The 19,062-nt window shown below is 42.2% G+C and overlaps 1 long non-coding RNA gene across 2 annotated transcripts in view; it reads left to right on the top strand.

The window, feature by feature from the left end:
* LOC140486796 (uncharacterized) overlaps nt 1–18,140 on the top strand; it is a 106,917-nt gene extending 88,777 nt beyond the window's left edge. Inside the window, exons 2-5 of one of the 2 annotated variants that reach the window (XR_011962637.1) lie at nt 2,008–2,061; nt 5,220–5,549; nt 10,677–12,233; nt 17,485–18,140. This is a non-coding gene — a long non-coding RNA (uncharacterized lncRNA). The remainder of the gene's footprint in view (nt 1–2,007; nt 2,062–5,219; nt 5,550–10,676; nt 12,234–17,484) is intronic. The other variant, XR_011962636.1, reaches the window with a different exon arrangement.
* The last annotated feature ends 922 nt before the right edge of the window (nt 18,141–19,062 follow it).

The raw sequence follows: 19,062 nt of genomic DNA, 5'->3' as shown, positions 1-19,062 counted from the left end.
TGCTGCTTTCTGTTTATTGTCGATGGTATTTTGTACTGTTTAATAAAATATAACCAGGAGATAAATAAAGATTCTTCACTGAGTCCTACACCTGCACACAAAAACACCATGGGTGCTGGGCAGTGAATAAGCACTACCGCTGTTAGACGATAGTATGGGGGTTTATATTAAAAAATATATAAAAAGAGGATGTAGAATCTCCTATATTAAAAAAACAGGAGATTTATAATCTCCTCAGTTTAGGGGATTGACCCTAAGCTAGCTGGCCACAGCCTGCGTACTGTGCATTAGTAAATAAAGTTAAAATTCGCACAACACCAGGTTATAGTCCAACAGGTTCATTTGGAAGCACTAGCTTTCAGAGCACTGCTCCTTCATCAGGTGGTTGTGGAGTCCAGCATGGTCATTCTAAAAGTTGAGAGACTTAACAAACAATCCAGGACTTTTTCAATGTATCATTTCAGTTGCATCATACTGTAAACTTGTGCTAAAAATTCTGTGTCCTACGATCTTATACTCCATAACCACCCAATGAAGGAGCAGTGCTCCAAAAGCTAATGTTTCAAAATAAACCTGTTGGACTATAACCTGGTGTTGTATGGTTTTTAACTTTGTCTACCCCAGTCCAACACCAGCATCTCCAAATCAAGTAAATAAAGGGTGACTGGTAATGTGACCTTTGTGCAGTTATTTCACACACTTAGGCTCAATTACCAGTGAGCGTCAGGCATCTGTTCCAGACTGGTATCCACTATCAAGCAAATGATTTTTTTACTGACATTTGTTTTTGTAACAACCTGTAATAGCCCTTCAAAGGTCCACACATTTTAAACACACTATGTTTAATTCCATTGATCAATTAGTTTGAATGGATTTACACAAGATCACAAAGATTGAGAAGGCATGTGTCAATTCATTTTCCAGCCAGATTTCATATTAATGTCTGTAAGCGGTGCTAAATTGATCCCATAAAATGATCCACCTTGTGCTGATTTCTGGTGCTACAAAATTTTTTTCCCCTAGTTGTTGTTGAAAAAAAAATGAAACTAACAAATATCAGGGCCAGATAAGAATGGAAAGAAATTCCAAACCTGGTGAACAGATGGAAAATGTGCATCGTCTATACTTAACAACAGATGAAAATTAAACTTCTCTCCTGAGGAACTGTTGGTGTTTTGCCAGAATCTGATTTAGGTCAGGTATTCTTTTTATGGTAATTAAGTGAGATTACATGTGTATGCACAGTGTTACTGGCCACAGTAAATTGAAAGTCATATTCTTTGTAATCAATCCTGTAAAGCAGCAGGTTTTAACACATTACCCGTTTCAAAGAGTGTTTGTTTACTGAGCTCCTTCAGTTAGTGTAAAACCAGATGGAATGGATTATGTGACTTTCTTATTCCATTGAATTGATGCAAAAACATGAAAGGATGGAAATGCATTTCAATGGACAATCTCCTTCTCCTGATATACCTAGCAATAATGGATAAATCAATATTTATATGTAAAATGCAGCAGGAGGCTTCCTGAATCTGAATTAAATAAATGTCAGTCTAAACAAAGAAGAGGAAGTTAAGCTACATCTCTATAGGGAAAGTGTTTTAGTTGCAATGCATTCCAGCCTGGTCATTAGAATCTATAGATGTCCACTTTATGGCTTCAAGTAGGCACTGCGTACAGACATTAACATGAAATCTGGCTGGAGAATGAGGTGACACATGTCTTCTCTACTGCTGTGATCTTGTGTAAATCCAGTTTAAACTAATCGATCAATAGAATTAAACATAGTGTGATGAAAATGTGTGGACCTTTGAAAGGCCATCACAGATCATTACAAACAAATGTCAGTAAAAAATAATTTGCTTTATTACTTTTTTGTGGGACTGTAAATGTTTTCACTATTGTCAGATTGCCCACGCCCATGCAGAATTGTATCGCATCTCCCCAATATTAGGATACTGCTGGTTCAGCTCTGCAAAGGGTCATTTTGTTTTTTTTGTATTCCAGATGCCAAAATTGACACGTCTAAGTAGGAAGGCAAGGAAAAATCAAGAAAAAAAGGTAATTACATTTATTACACAATAGTAAAATATTCTTTCAGTATTGTAAAAATAAAATGGAAATCAGATATCTTGTGAACATATAGATAGATGCCCATGAACTAATAATAGGTATAGTGATTATTAATATAGGAAATGATTACTTTCTCTGAGTATTCACCAGGGAAGATACATGCAACAACCATCAATAAATAGTGCGGGAATTCTTCAAATTAAACTAACAATATCAATATAACTGGATTCGATACCTTAAACCAACTGATGGAGTTCAACCCTGCAAATAATTTAAGATGGATAATATTTATTTTTCAGGGTTCTAAAGAAACTAGAGGCATTTGTGAGGTTCTCTTAATTATTTTGAATATTTTATTATCCTAGCTAGAAGTTAAAAATCACACTACACCAGGTTATAGCCCAAAAGGCTTAATTGGAAGCACACTCGCTTTCGGAGTGCTGCTCCTTCATCAGGGGGGTTGTGGAGGGCACAATTGTCAGGCACAGAATTTATAGCAAAAGTTTACAGTGTGATGTAACTGAAATTATACATTGAATAATACCTTGATTGTTTGTTGAGGCTTTCATCTGTTAGGATACTATGATAGTTTCACTTCTTTCATGTGTAAATCACAAAACCTTTTTTTAAAAAGTTGCATTCTCCGGTTAACTGTAACAATGGGTGTTAGCTAGACAATATGTTGAAGCTAAAAACAATGACTGCAGATGCTGGAAAGCAAATACTGGATTAGTGGTGCTGGAAGACCACAGCAGTTCAGGCAGCATCCAACGAGCAGCGAAATTGACGTTTCAGCTCTCGGTGTTCTCTGTCTTTGCCATAATGTTTAGACTGATTGTAAACTAAAAAGTGAGATATCAGAGTTTTACATGAATTCATGCAGTTTTTGAGCAAAGTGCAATGTAACTCTGCAAGTCCAAATTCACCCCATAAATGTGTATATATATATATATATATAATATATATGTATATGTGTGCATGTGGGTCTTTGTGTGTGTGGTGTGTGTGTGTGTGTGTGTGCGTGTGTGTGTGGGTGTGTCTGTCTGTCTGCCTGCCTGTCTGGGTTGGGGTTTTTTGAGTGAGAGAGAGAGAGTCATACGTCTGCGAGGGGGTGCATGTGTGAGTGCATGAGTGTGTGTCTGTAGGAGTGTGTGTGTGTGTCTGGGGTGTGCAGGATTGTGAGTATCTTTGAGAGAGTGTATTTGTGTGTGTGTGAGTGTAGAGTGGTCTAAGTCTCTGAGAGGATGCATGTGTGAGTGTGGGAGTGTGTATGTCTGTAAGGATGTGTGTGAGTGTCTGCGTGCGTGTCTGTGTACACGTGTGTATGTGTGTATAGGAGTGCCTGTGTGTATATGTAGGAGTGTGTATATGTAGGAGTGTGTATATGTAGGAGTGTGCAATGGTGGTCACCTGTCATCTAACATGAACCCAAGGTCCCGGTTGAGGCCCTCCCTATGGGTATGGAACTTAGCTATCAGCCTCTGCTCAGCCACTTTTCACTGCTGCATGTCCCGAAGTCCACCTTGGAGGATGGTCACCTGAAGGTTCGAGGTCGAATGTCCTGGACCGCTGAAGTATTCCCCAACTGAGAGGGAACACTCCTGTCTGGTGATTGTTGTGCAGTGCCCATTCATCCGTTGCCGTAGCCTTTGCTCGGTATCCCCAATGTACCATGCCTTAGGGCATCCTTGCCTGCAACATATAAGATAGACAATGTTGGCTGAGTTCCACCACAGAACACACCAGATGGCCTCCTTCTTTAGAGACCGCAATTTCCCTTCCCACGTGGTTAAAGATGCCCTCCAACGCATCTCGTCCACATCTCTCATCTCTGCCCTCAGACCCCACCCCTTCAACCGTAACAAGGACAGACCCCCCAGTGCTCACCTTCCACCCTACCAACCTTCACATAAACCAAATCATCCGCCGACCTTTCCGCCAACTCCAAATGGACCCCACCACCAGGGATATATTTCCCTCCCCACCCCTTTCCACCTTCCGCAAAGACCATTCCCTCCGTGACTACCTGGTCAGGTCCACGCCCGTAATAACCCACCCTCCCGTCCTGGCACCTTCCCCTGCCAGCGCAGGAACTGCAAAACCTGCGCCTACACCTCCTCCCTCACCTCCATCCAAGGCCCTAAAGGAGCCTTCCACATCCATCAAAGTTTTACCTGCACATCCACTAATATCATTTATTGTATCCATTGCTCCCGATGCGGTCTCCTCTACATTGGGGAGATTGGACGCTTCCTAGCAGAGCGCTTTAGGGAACATCTCTTGGACACCCGCACCAATCAACCACACCGCCCCGTGGCCCAACATTTCAACACCCCATCTCACTCAGCCGAGGACATCGAGGTCCTGGGCCTCCTTCACCGCTGCTCCCTCACCACCCGAAGCCTGATGGAAGAACGCCTCATCTTCCGCCACGGAACACTTCAACCCCAGGGCATCAATGTGGACTTCACCAGTTTCCTCATTTCCCCTTCTCCCACCTCACCCTACTTTCAGCTCAGCACTGTCCCCATGACCTGTCCTACCTGCCTATCTTCCTTTCCACCTATCCACTCCACCCTCCTCTCTGACCTATCACCTTCATCCCACCCCCATCCACCCGTTGTACTCTTTGCTACCTTCCCCCACCCTCCTCCCTGACCTATTGCCTTCATCCACCCCCACTCACCTATTGTACTCCATGCTACTTTCTCCCCACCCCCACCCTCCTCTAGCTTATCTCTCCACACTTCAGGCTCTCTGCCTGTATTCCTGATGAAGGGCTTTTGCCCGAAACGTCGATTTTACTGCTCCTTGGATGCTGCCTGGACTGCTGTGCTTTTCCAGCACCAATCTACTCCAGAATCTGGTTTCCAGCATCTGCAGTCATTGTTTTTACCTGAGTCATATGAGTACCTGCCACGTATATGGTGGGAGGTGTCCCCACGTATAATGGCGGTATCCATATCCACACTCTGACACGTCTTGCAGCGCCTACCATGACAGGGTTGTATGGAGTTGTCCTGAAAGCAGGTCAGCTTGCTACGAACAATGATCTGTTTGAGGTTTGGTGGTTGTTTAAAGGCAAGCAATGGAGGTGTGGGGAAGGTCTTGGCGAGGTGCTCATCTTCATTGATAATGTGTTGCAGGTCACGAAGAACATGGTGTCGTTTTTCAGCTCCTGGGAAGTACTGAACAACGAAGGGAACCTTGTTGTTGCAGCACGTGTCTGTTTCCTGAGGAGGTCATTACGGTTCCTTGCTGTGGCATGTCAGAACTGGCGGTCGATGAGTTGAGCATTGTATCTCGTTCTTATGAGGGCATCCCTGAGTACTTCCAGGTGCCCTTCGGGTGACCATCCTTCAAGGCGGACTTCAGGACAGGCAGCAGCGAAAAGTGGCTGAGCAGAGGCTGACTGCTAAGTTCCGTACTCCTATGGAGGGCCTCAACTGGGACCTTGGGTTCATGTCACAGGACAGGTGACCACCATTGCACTATATACACACACAAAGACACTCCTACATACACACACAGGCACTCCTATACACATACAGACACACATGTACACAGACACGCACGCAGGCACTCACATGCACCCTTACAGAAACACACACTCCCACACTCACACATGCATCCTCTCAGAGACTTAGACCACTCTACACTCACGCACACACATATACACTCTCTCACAGACACTCACAACCCTGCACCCCAGACACACACACACACTCCCACACTCACACATGCACCCCCTCACAGACTTAAGACACTCTACACTCACATATACACTCTCTGTCTCACTTACAACCCCCCAACCCACACACACACACACACACACACACACAAAGACCCACATGCACACACATACATATACATACACATTTGTGGGGTGAATTTGGACTTGCAGAGTTACATGGTACTTTATTCAAAAATTGCATGAATTCATGTAAAACTCTGTTATCTCACTTTTTAGTTTACAATCGATCTAAACATTATGGCAAAGACAGAGAACACAGGGAGCTAACACCTTCAACATATTGTCTAGCTAATACCCATTGTTACAGTTAACCGGAGAATGCAACTTTTTAAAAAAAGATTTTGTGATTTATACATGAAAGAAGTGAAACTATCATAGTATCCTAACAGATGAAAGCCTCAACAAACAATTAAGGTATTATTCAATGTATAATTTCAGTTACATCACACTGTAAACTTTTGCTATAAATTCTGTGCCTGACAATTGTGCCCTCCACAACCCCCCTGATGAAGGAACAGCATTCCGAAAGCGAGTGTGCTTCCAATTAAACCTGTTAGACTATAACCTGGTGTGGTGTGATTTTTAACTTTTTGCACTCCAGTCCAACACCAGCATCTCCAAATCACGACTAGCTAGAGGTGGATATCTCAGGGCTAATGCTAGGCTTGAGAGAGTAAATGATGATATCTGGATAACATGACATGATCTATCGATAAAGCCAAAAGCAGACATCTTACATGGTCAGCACGGTGGCTCAGTGGTTAGCACTGCTGCCTCACAGCACCAGGGACCTGGATTTGATTCCAGCCTCAGGCGATTGTTTGTGTGGAGTTTGCACATTGTGTCTGTGTCTGCGTGGGTTTCCTTCCACAATCCAAAGATGTGCTAGTTAGGTGAATTGCTCATGGTGTTCAGGGATGTGTAGGTTAGGTACATTAGTTAGGGATAAATGTAGAGTAATTGGTTTGGGTGGGTTATTCATTAGACTTGTTGGGCTGAAGGAACTGTTTCCACACTGTAGGGATTCTATCCTCTCCCACCTTTTCTACTCACACTATAACATCTAGGAGTAGTGGGTGGTCACCTTACTTTGTAGCCCTAATATTGTTCTACGTAGCACCTGAACAGCTTTCCAGGCACTTTAGAAACTTAGTTCTTTGATGGAATTGCCGAGCAGATCTATAATGATACATGATTAACTTTTGCACGAGTGAGTTCAGTCACTTGACTAGATGATTGGAGTGTGATGCAGAATAAAGCCACCAGCATGGGTTCAATCTCCACACCAAGCTGTGTTTGTTCATGGACACCTGCCTCTTTGCCTTGTAGAGTGGTTACCCTCAAGCAACACATAGCTAATTGTCTTTTGCTAATGCAGAGAGATGCCTATGACTCCTCACCTTATTTTTGCAAGAATCCATTGAATGGTTTTCTCAGCTGCATAAGCTTAATGCTGGAATAGAGCTACTATTGTGGAGTCCCAGTTGATCATTACAGGCAGTTTCCTCATTTGAAAAGAAGATCATGACACGTTTTGAACAAAAGCCGGTAATATGAGCAGCAACCCAATAAACATTTACATTGAACCTGATGTGAAAGGCTCATGTTCTGGAATCTATGCAAGCCATATAGTAAGTTGCATGCCTCAACAATACTAATTCAGCTTGACAGCACCTGGATAGAATATTTATGGTAATATGCAGAGAACCCCTGGAGCAATTCATCCCAGAAGATGGGCGGCACGGTTGCACAGTGGTTAGCACTGCTGCCTCACAGCGCCTGAGACCCGGGTTCAATTCCCACCTCAGGCGACTGACTGTGTGGAGTTTGCACGTTTTCCCCGTGTCTGCGTGGGTTTCCTCCGGGTGCTCCGGTTTCCTCCCACAGTCCAAAGATGTGCTGGTTAGGTGAATTGGCCATGCCAAATTTCCCGTAGTGTTAGGTAAGGGGTAAATGTAGGGGCATGGATGGGTTGCGCTTCGGCGGGTCGGTGTGGACTTGTTGGGCCGAAGGGCCTGTTTCCACGCTGTAGTGTAATCTAATCTAATACAAAGGGAAAGCAAGTAAAGGAAACAAGATAGAATGGCCCTATTCCATTAACTCTAATTAATTGCCTGTTGTAGCTTATCCCAGAGCCTACTGGTGGGTTGTCATAGCTCATGCCTCAATTATAAAGTAGTTCTATTTGTTGTTCAGATTGGCATCCTAATGTTGCTGATGGAATCCTGATTGCAATTTGAAGGTGTCTGTTAACCAATCTGCAATGCAAGCAGACTACCCATGGGCATGACAGTTCCATCAGGAAACAGCCACAACAAAATTTAGAAATTGTTCAGTTTCAGAAGGGTTTCATCTCATTGGTCAGGAATACTGAAGTTTATTACATGTCTGGGCAGTGTTGTCCCTAATCTGTGTCTATTCTGCTCTGAGTACCAATCTCCTGGCATCTCCTGTCAGCCCTTCCACCTGCCATTCCTGAGACTGAAGAACATGGAGCTACATTAGGACACTTATTGAGGATCCCAATTCTGCCTCTCAAATCAAATTCAAATGAGAATGAGGCCTCAAATGCTTTGTTGTCTATCAGCCATCCCAAAATCAAGACAAAGGATGATTAGAGGAACCTTCAGCAACTGTGATAGACTTACACAGAACAATAGAGCAGAATGTTTCCATAAGTTAGCTGAGTGTCAATTTTGGGGAGTGTCTATGATTTTTGGCAACTTTTCTCAAGCAATGGGTAAAATGGTTGATGTGGTGTATATGAATTTCAGTAAGGCATTTGATAAGGTTCACCACAGTAGGCTATTGCAGAAAAGACGGTGGCATGGGATTGAGAGTGATTTAGCGGTTTGGATCAGAAGTTGGCTAACTGAAAGAAAACAGAGGGTGGTGGTTGATGGGAAATGTTCATTCTGGAGTGCAGTTACTAGTGGTACAGCACAAGGATATGCTTTGGGTCCACTGCTGTTTTTCATTTTTATAAATTACCTGGATGAGGGCATAGAAGAATGGGTTATTAAATTTGTGAATGGCAGTGGAGTTGTGGATAGTGCAGAAGGATGTTGCAGGTTACAAAGGGACATAGATAAGCTGAGGAGCTGGGTTGGGAGGCGGCAAATGGAACTTAATGTGGGAAAGTGTGAGGTGATTCACTTTGGAAGGAGCAACAGGAATAAAGAGTACTGGGCTAATGGTAAGATTCTTGGTAGTGTAGATGAGCAGAGACATCTTGGTGCCCATGTACATAAATCCCTGCAAGTTGGCACCCAGATTGTTAGGGTTGTTAAGCAGGCATACAGTATGTTAGCTTTTATTGGTAGAGGGATTGAGTTTCGGAGCCATGAGGTCATTTTGCAGCTGTACAAAACTCTGGTGCAGCAGCACTTGGAGTATTGCGTACAGTTCTGGTCTCCACATTATAGGAAGGATGTGGAAGCTTTGGAAAGGGTTCAGAGGAAATTCACGAGGATCTTGCCTGGTATGGAGGGAAGATCTTATGAGGAAAGGCTGAGGGACTTGAGGCTGTTTTCGTTACAGAGGAGAAGGTTGAGAGGTGACTTAATTGAGACATATAAGATAATCAAAAGGTTAGATAGAGTGGACAGTCCTCAGATGGAGATGGCTAGCATGAGGGGACATAGCTTTAAATTGAGGGGGGATAGATATAGGACAGATGTCGGAGGTAGTTTCTTTATTCAGAGAATAATAGGGGCATGGAACGATCTGCCTGCAACAGTAGCAGACTCACCAACTTTCTGGATATTTAAATAGGCATTGGATAGGCATTTGGATGAAAATGGAATAGTGTAGTTTAGATGGGCTTCAGATTGGTTCCACAGGTTGGCACAACATCAAGGGCCGAGGGGCCTGTACTGCGCTGTAATGTTCTATGTTCTAAGTTCTAATTGTCCTCTGCTTATCTCATCAACTACACATTCAGCCTCCTCAGCATTACTTTCACAAAATCCTTTGGTCAGCAGAGGCAGATGTATTCAGTAGTTCAGGGACCTTGCGGTGTGCAAGCCGCAGAGCCTATGTTTAAACTCCTGTTGTGTACCATTTCACATACATTGCAAGTCAAGAAATGCCCTTCACAATATGTTGCTGTTTACAACCACGTTTGAGAGAGCCAAACTGGCACCCCAGTGTGTCAACATGGAACAGGGTGGTAGGGACAAAGGCTATCCTTTTTTCCCCAGGAGTATCTAAGGAGACCACAGTACCAGGCACCACCGGTCCAGTGCAAAGCCAAGACCTAGGTCACACTATTGCATGCAATATCTTCTCTCACTAACTACTAACCTTTCCTGCTCTCTGCACTTCCTACTCACTCATTTAGGACCTTTCACCACTTTTCCGGCCTCTGAGCCAACACTAACAGCTGGGCCAGCTACTTTCATCTCACTCAATCCCGTCCCATAGTCTTACAGCAGGAGAAAACAGCTCATGGTAAGGGTGAGAGGGTGGGAGGCAAGGTAGCCGATATTCATCTCCTCACCCCGTACAAATAGAAAATCCTTGAGTTTGCAGAAGTGAATCTTAACTGCTCAAATGAATGCCAAGATCTCCATGTCACAGCAACTCAATAGATTCATTGCAATCCACTGTGGTGTTCTCCCATTACCACCACCATGAATGTTAAGACCATAACACCATAAGGCATAGGAGTGGAAGTAAGGCCATTCGGCCCATTGAGTCCACTCCGCCATTCAATCATGGCTGATGGGCATTTCAACCCCACTTACCCGCATTCTCCCCGTAGCCCTTAATTCCTCGAGACAACAAGTTCATAACATGCTCAAGCTTCAACTTCTAGTTCGTAATTTATTCCTCTTGTCTCTTGCAGGTACCAGCGGCATCCACACAATCACTGCCATGAAGAAACCAGTTCCTCCAGACATCATTTCCTCCTCCACCTCTGGGGAAAAAGCCACAGATCCCTCAGAGGAAGCACCAGCAACACTGTCTCCTGCATATTCCACCAGCTCAGATATAGGAAGTTCTTCTATAATGTGATGGTTGCATTCTTGTGCAACCCCACATTACAGAAAAATTGCACTTTAGGAACAGTGCTTAAAGTGTTGGTGATGGAATCGCTTTACAGCCAACTTGTGTTAAAAGTTCATGCTTTAGAAACAATGTCCCCAGTTCGTCAATCGAAAATGAAATGCGTGTTATAGCAGAACGACCTGTACTTCCGCCTTGTTGGGTATTTTTGCTAGATTAGACTCAGGATCACATCTGGAGAGCATGTCACTGGCATATCTCCATAGCTGATCACGGTAGAAATGCCCCAGGACACTCGCACTCAGAGACAGTCAGAGACCAAGGACCTGCTCAGCTCCAAGCAGCAGAGAACCCCATAGAGTCAGCCATTGATAAATTTCTCAAAATGCATAAACAAACATCCGGGTTGCAGACATTTGCTTTTGGAACTAAACATGCACTGCTTGCCTTTTGACCTACAACAAATTGACAGTCAATGGATAATGACTTTATCCAATTTGGATCTTTTGAAAACAAGAGTCAACCAAGTCCTGCCTGGCTAGTTGTGCCTGACGGTGCACTTTTCTATCATGTTGATGGCGATTGTTCTACCTATTCAATGCCCTCACCTTCCTCACAGAAGATTATTGCCACTCTCCTAGCCCTTCAGTGTTCGTCACATCCCTCCTTTGCCTGCTGCACTTGGGCACAGCACAACATGCTGGGATTATGTGGCACACTTTGTCTGGACTGGACTGTAAGGCAACTCCAGACTAATCCAAGCATTAGAACCTCATCATGAAGAAGCCTATCATCTTTTCCAAGATGACTTTGATGGAAGAATGGTCTGTGTTGTATCTATACTTTGTCTCCGTCAGGGGGTTATATAATGGAGTCATCAATAACAGTTCCAAAGGGTAGTCCTTGTCTCCTAGCAATCAACAGCAAGGCATCCAACCCTTGAAATGAAGCAAGAACTTGAGAGTTACCAAAGATATAGGCATCATGGCAGCTTCCAGAGTGTCTTGCACTGAGTAATACCACAGAGGTCTTCTGTGGATCCTTAGAAGCAGCCAGTTGCATCAAAATTAAGAGCTGCTGTCACATAGACAGCCATTAGGATAGATGGCCACTCACCACTTCAGACCTCAAGCAGATGATACAGTTCTGTGACAGTCACCCAGAAAGTCCTCAGTCTATGGCACTAATGCCCTTCACTCATGTGAAGGAATAATATCAAAGACAATATAATCTGGGCTTCCTGTATCACCTTTACATCCTGACGGGATCTTCTTCATGTGGAAGGCTTGCTGGCATTTTTGTTTCTCCTCAGTTTCTCTGTACCTGCCCTGAGATGTTGGGGAATACTGGCCAACATGGATGCCTGGAGAAGACACTGATGAATTGAAGCTTCCAGGTAACTGTTCTACTTTCATGTTTGTAATCAGCTACATCTATTTTTTCACTGGTAGCTAAGAGAATAGAAATAAGGTGAGATTAGATTGCAATGAGATATTAACACATTCTAACAGACTTTCAAATTCTTGGCTAACCATGGAAACCTCAAGGAGAAACTTTGATTTTTCTTACCTCAACATTGAGAATCTAATTTTTCATTCTCATTGTATTCTTCCAACTTTCTTGCTATTGCCCACATTGCTCAGATGCTGGGAAATTCCAACCATAAATACAGATGGAAAACAAAAACAAAATTATAGAGACAGACATTAAAATATACTTTAAAACATGTGATTTGCATTATTTGACACCTTTCATGTGTATCCCAACATCACACCAAGGAAGTATTTTTGAAATGTGGTTTCAGCAAACACTGAGCCAACTGACACAATATAAGTTTTCAGTGCTGAGATATAAGACCAGTTAATATAGAAAAGCAAACTGCTACACAAATATTGTTACCATTTTCATTATTTATTTTGTTATTATTTATATTTGCCTATTCCAAATGTTCCTCATCACTTTTATGTCTGTGCCTTTTCATCTTGATTCTTGTATCCAGATACCTCTTCATTGTTTGTCAGGAAAACTGATTTGCTTCTCGTGAACATAGGGGACCTAAGGTCTATTTTAGGTAGGCATAGATATACCTGAATAATAGCTTGAGGGTTTTCAAGCATATTTGGGGTAGAGTACATTGTTTCCCAAATTGGGTTTAATCACAATGGTTTTTGGAGGTTTAACCTCCACCTTTCAGTTTCTCAGTTATGATTCTTTAAGTATAATGTGGCATCATGTGGGGTAAATGTGAAATTGCAGGGGATTATTGAGATTGCAATTGAATGTGAGTGCCACTGGCAAGGCCAACATTTGTACCATTTCCTAACATCACTTTGTCAGTTTTCAAGATATAACACTTTTGTTAAAGGGTCTAAATGATGTAACAAAACAAAACAAGATGTTTTGGTTTCTCATTACTGATTTAATTTTATGCAAACCAGACCCACAATGATGTGGAAGATTCTAACTACATTCTGGAAAGGCAAGCCACTCAGTTCAACGGAAATTAACGATGAGCAACAAATGTTGATCTTGCCAATGTCACTGACATGCCACAGAAATAATTAAAACCAAATTCCCAACCAGGCCCTGTAATTTCCCATTACCACAAATGATCCCGTCCTGTTCTTTCTTCACCTATTTATCATGACCTGTGATCAAAATGGAAAATAGCAAAGATCCTAATTCAATTTAATTGACATAACTTTAATGTACTAGATAATTTTCCAATCAACCTGTTATTACACACTCTGAAGTCAGTGGGACTTAAACTCGAGCTTCCTGTCTGAGTAGGTATGGGCACTGGCGCTACCACTGTGCCACAAGAGCCCCCAACTTTGACGCACAAAAAGATCAGAAAATTCCACTGTAGCTCATTCAAATTAGATTTCCTCCACCCAATAATTGACAGTAATTGATGCTCCAAAAGGTATTCAATATTCACTGATTCATTCGGGGCCTGTTCAGTATTTAGTCTAAAGTGCAGAAAAATAATGGCAATTATTGTGAATCTTGAACAATTGCCATGTGTATAGATTCCAGTCAGCCTTAATTGTGCTATAATGTGACACCACACAAGACGGTGCAATAGTTTCATTGTAAGCAGCACGTTATTCTGGGAAGCTTTTCTGCTTAATCCAGTTTGCCAAATAAAATGAAAACCTAGCCAAAGGCTGAAAACTGTTGGCTGCAAACTGAGTGGATACTTATTGTTGGCAAGCATTGAATAATATTCCCAGCTCCTCACCTGTCATTAACAAGTACAAAACTGCCATTAAAATAATCACACTACAGGATTCAAACACTTGATTGTGTGTTGCAAAAACAACCACTGCTGACACTATTCAACTAAAGAATTTGAGTTGAGATGACTATTGGAAGTATGCTTTTGTGTGGGTGTGCCTAAGAAATGGATTAAAGCAGGGGCTTGTTTTTTTAACTTGATAAAGTATTCTTTTTTCTTCATTTCCATTGCTATGTTTCAGCAGTGCTACCTACCTACCAGACTAACCTACTCTCACATCATTGCCATTGCCTATCTGTAACTGGTAACAGTGACTTTCTTTCAATTTTTGTCTTCCTCCCTGATGGGATTTGCTTGCCTTTAACTTGATCTTTTCCCATACAACGAAGCTCAGCTCAGGAACCTACAGATAAAGAAATTTGGGTATATTCATATTCTACCATACTACAACATAACCTCTTGTAGCCCAGAAAGCATACAGGCCAATGGTACTGATCATTACACAGGGTCTGGGCCAGGTGGTGATCTCTGGCTCAGGCCCTGTCTCTGCTCCTCTCTGTGTGGTCATTCGAATGGTGTTTGGGGGAATCCATGACATTAGGAGCAATTAGTTTTGCTCCTAGGCCAGAAGGTCCATTATAACTTGACATTTACAAAAAAGAAATTTCTGGAAAAGCTCAGCAGGTCTGGCAGCATCTTTGGAGAGAAATCAGATAATGTTTCAGGTTAAGTGACCCTTCCTCCGAACTGATGGTAATGAGGAAAATATCAGTTTTTATACAGGACACAGGTCTATTCCATTCTCCTAGTTCCTCTGTCTATGTTGCATTTGTTCCAATGATGTCAACTTCATCAAGGTAGCATCTGAAATGGCCACTTCCTTCCTCAATTGAGGATTCCCCAACACCATTGTTGACAGGCCCTCAGCTGGGTCCAACCCACCTCCTGCACTTTGGCCCTCACCCTCTCTCTTCCTTCCGACAACAATGAAGGGGTCCCCCTTGTCCTTATCTACCATCCTACCAGCATCCACATTCAAAGGATCATTAACTGCCATTTTCACACTGTCCAGTGAGATGCCATCACCAGACACAAACTCCCTCTCCTCCCTTGTCAGCCTTCTGCAGGGACTGTTCCCTCTGGGACACCTTGGTCCACTCTTCCTTCACTCTCAACACTTCCCACAGCTTCACAACACCTTCCCCTATACCACAGAAGGTGTAACACCTGTCTATTTACTTCCTTCAGAGAATCTTGTTGACTGCATTCACTGCTCACAATGTGGTCTCCTCTACACTGGGGAAACGAAGCATAGACTGGATGGCCACTTCATAGAACACTTGCATTCTGTTTTCAAAAATGACCCTGAACTTTCACTTGCCTGATATTTCAACACACCACCCTGTCCCTGGCCAATATCTCTGTCTCAGGCTTGCTGTAAAACTCCACCAAAGCTCAGCACAAGCTAGGAGAACACCTCATTTTCCACCTGGGTACTGTGCAGCCTTCTGGACTCAATATCGAGTTCAATAACTTTAGGGCTCCAGTTCTCTCATGTCCTTGCCCCAATCCGCACAACCAGGCCCTGCTAACACACAGCTTGCTATTAAACATCATCCATTGTTAGCCACTAACAGACCTCTTTAACAGCTATTCACTCTCCTAGCCAGATTGTTATCCATTTCTTTGTCTGTCTGACTGCTCTTCTCTCTCTTTGGGCTTTATCCCTACTTATCGTTTACTCCTTACATCCTCCCCACACCCTATCTGCATAGAAACTGATATTTTCCTGGCTACCATCAGTTCTGAAGAAGGGTAAGTCGACCCAAAACGTTAACTCTGATTTCTCTCCACAGATGCTGCTAGGCCTGCTGAGCATTTCCAGCAATTTCTATTTTTGTCTCTAATTTACAGAATCTGCAACATTTTCAGTTTTTATAACTTGACATTTCTGGGTGCAAGAATTCCAAAGAAATAAATATCTTTTATAAATACATACATCTTTCACATAGGTGAACCTACCTCTATTCAATGGCTTTCTGACGTATCCTGTCTCCATAGAAATGTGCAGTGTCAATCATAATGTATGTCCCTCTAAGAACTGACATTAGGAATCATCATCTCCAATCCCATCACTTGCTACACCTATTGTCTTGTACAAGATGCATGCATGTAGATGTCCCATATCCTAGACTGTATGGGTCCTGAACTTGCCATCAAATATTTACTGAATATATAACAAGGAAGATCAGGAAAGATTGAAGATTTTCTAATCCTTATCCATTGCGCTATCCCGAACAGAATCACTGAATGAATTGTTTTTCTCTTACTGCATTCTCAGTCATCCTGAGGGAACATTATTTCATTGTTGGCAGCAAAATCTTTCTCCATCACCATCTGCTTATTTTTACTTTACACATAAACAAAAGGCTCATTCTATTCACACTGGCTTTTATTAATTGACTAAGAATCATGATGGACTCCAAAATGTTCCAATTTGCCTTTGTGTTTGTTCCTGAGGAGCTACAAATGTAATTTATTTTGTGTGCTGTCAAAAAGAATGTCTGGATTTTCTCAATATTTGGCAAAGTATCAATTTCAGGGAGCTCTATGGAGGGTTTCCCTCTGTGGGTCCAAGCAAATTTTCTCATGAATGTTCACACTGCTCACTTCATTAAGTATGCACTCTGCCTTGACAGCACCATACTCATGTTATCTCGTGCTCAGCAGCAGTGGAAATTGCTCACCTAATGGTGCTTGTGCCATGGGTAATATGTTTAATATCCAACTGTGTACCATTTCAAATACTGCCTGCCTGATCGAAAGTATGCAGTCAGATCAAGGTAGTTTCCACAGTTTGGAGGAATGCACAATTAATTAATCTTTGCGCTCCACAGTGGTAAGTGCCACCATCTTCTCTCTGGTTCTTCACACTCACTAACTCTGTCATTGCACCAACCTCGCACTAAGGTTCATGGCCTAACCACGTGTTCCTTCAATGGCTCTCACCCATACCATTCCCCCAAAATATTTAACCTTCCTGTCCTCAGTGCAGCCCCTACTCACTCACTTGTGACATCTCTCCACTTTTTCTACCAAAGACTGATTAGCCCACTGACCGACCATAAACCATAGACTAGGGCCTGCTCCTCGTACACTTTCAGACATGACCATTTGAAGAACATGTTTGTCATGTAAGCTGCTGCCAAAGCTGTAGGGGATATGGTGCTGATGTAACATGGCACCATTCTTGGATTCTAAGGAAGAGTCACTTGACCCAAAATGTTAACTATGATTTCTCTCCACAGGATACTGCCTGACCTGTTGAACTTTTCCAGCAATTTCTATTTTTATCAATGGTGCCACTTTTGTCCACCTCTTTGACTGGTTCTAATTTGTTTTCCAGAACGAGGGGAAATAGTAACCTGCATATAAATGAAGTGACAGTCGATAATAATGAGAAGATAATACATGCAGAAAGGCTCTCACCTCTCACTACTGAGAGTCTCATCAACCTGTTAAAACATTCAACAGAAAAGAAGACATTATTTTCTCAACGTGCAAATCTCATTTTGTCACTGTAACTATGTTTTCACAACTTTGCCGACAATGACCTCGTCAATCAGAGGTTGGAAAAATTCAACCAAGAGTCTTAATGTTATAACACTACAAATGTACTGCACTGTTGTTCATACTAAATACACACTAAATACTAGTCATTGCTTGCTGTGAATTCATGGAGAAAATAAATCACCCTTCTGGACCATTGCCCTTATGCTGAGAGTTTGTGAATTTTCTGAGCTAGTGTTAACTTTAGTTTTCTTCAGCAATCAGAAATTTGAATTGGGGTCCATGGATCCTGAGCTTGTAAATAGCATTGAATAATTTGGACTATGTTTTAATAAATCTGTAGGCATACACATTATGCTGGGAGCAGAGAGAATTCTGTTCTGCTGGTTATAAAGATCCTGAACATATGGAATTCCTTACATTCAGTGTAGTAGGCATTTCAAGGGCACTGTAATAATCAATCATCTGTTTCACATTTCCCTGCTTTGTCTAATGAAGACCACTTCTTGGAATCTTGAACAACTGCCTGTCTCAGTCTTTGAAGTCTGAAAATTACCAGGAGACAGTGGTCATGTGTTGAAATCATTACCTGAACTTTCATTCAGACCTTTTGTTCCTTTCTGCCACAACTCAAGTCAAATTAAGAGACAATATACATTCTTTTTTATTTTTTCCCACAATACTTTTCATGTTTCTTTTGGGAACTGAGGAAGCAAATGCCCATAAAAAAGGGCAAAGAACAAACTATTAATGTATTGACCCATAATTGGCTATAAATCCTGATTAATTAGAGTAAGCTGTAATCCTTGCACTGCTGGTCACCTGAAGAGTCAGCTTTTATTAGTACCAGATGCTTTAACAGCACAGTCTTTAATAATAACAGCAGTTAAACACAAAAGCCCTGTCGTTTGGAACTTAATCTTGTATTTCTGTGGGAAATAATAGATGTAAATGATATACTTAACGTACACAACTGATGAAGAGAAAAATTACCTCGGGAGGGTGGTCTCCGTTAGGTGTGAAATGCCTCCTAAAATGTAGCTCTGATTTATTGCCAGTAGATACTTAAACAGCATGGCAGGCATGACTGCAGCTGCAGTGCCCTGTCTCTGACCCCAAAGCCTATGACATGGTCTTCATTTTGATGACATGTTGGGTGAATGGTGAAAAAATTCAAACCTGAGACCTTATGGCCCTAAATGCCACTCAGCAAGCTGAGCTATATTGCTTTGCCTACATCAATAATGTATCTGAAATAAATAAGCACAGAGATTGTTCAGAAGTCACAATGCTGTTTTAAAAGATTATTTTATGAAGTGTTCAATTTATATTACAGCCTAGAAATGTGTACATGTGGTGAATACATTTGTATAAAATAACTTTGTCAGCTGTTTGAATAGACGCATTAATCTGA

Source organism: Chiloscyllium punctatum, chromosome 2 (assembly GCF_047496795.1).
Source record: "Chiloscyllium punctatum isolate Juve2018m chromosome 2, sChiPun1.3, whole genome shotgun sequence".
NCBI lineage: Eukaryota > Metazoa > Chordata > Chondrichthyes > Orectolobiformes > Hemiscylliidae > Chiloscyllium > Chiloscyllium punctatum.
Note: the sequence above shows the minus strand (reverse complement) of the source record. Positions and strands in the feature narration are given on the sequence as shown.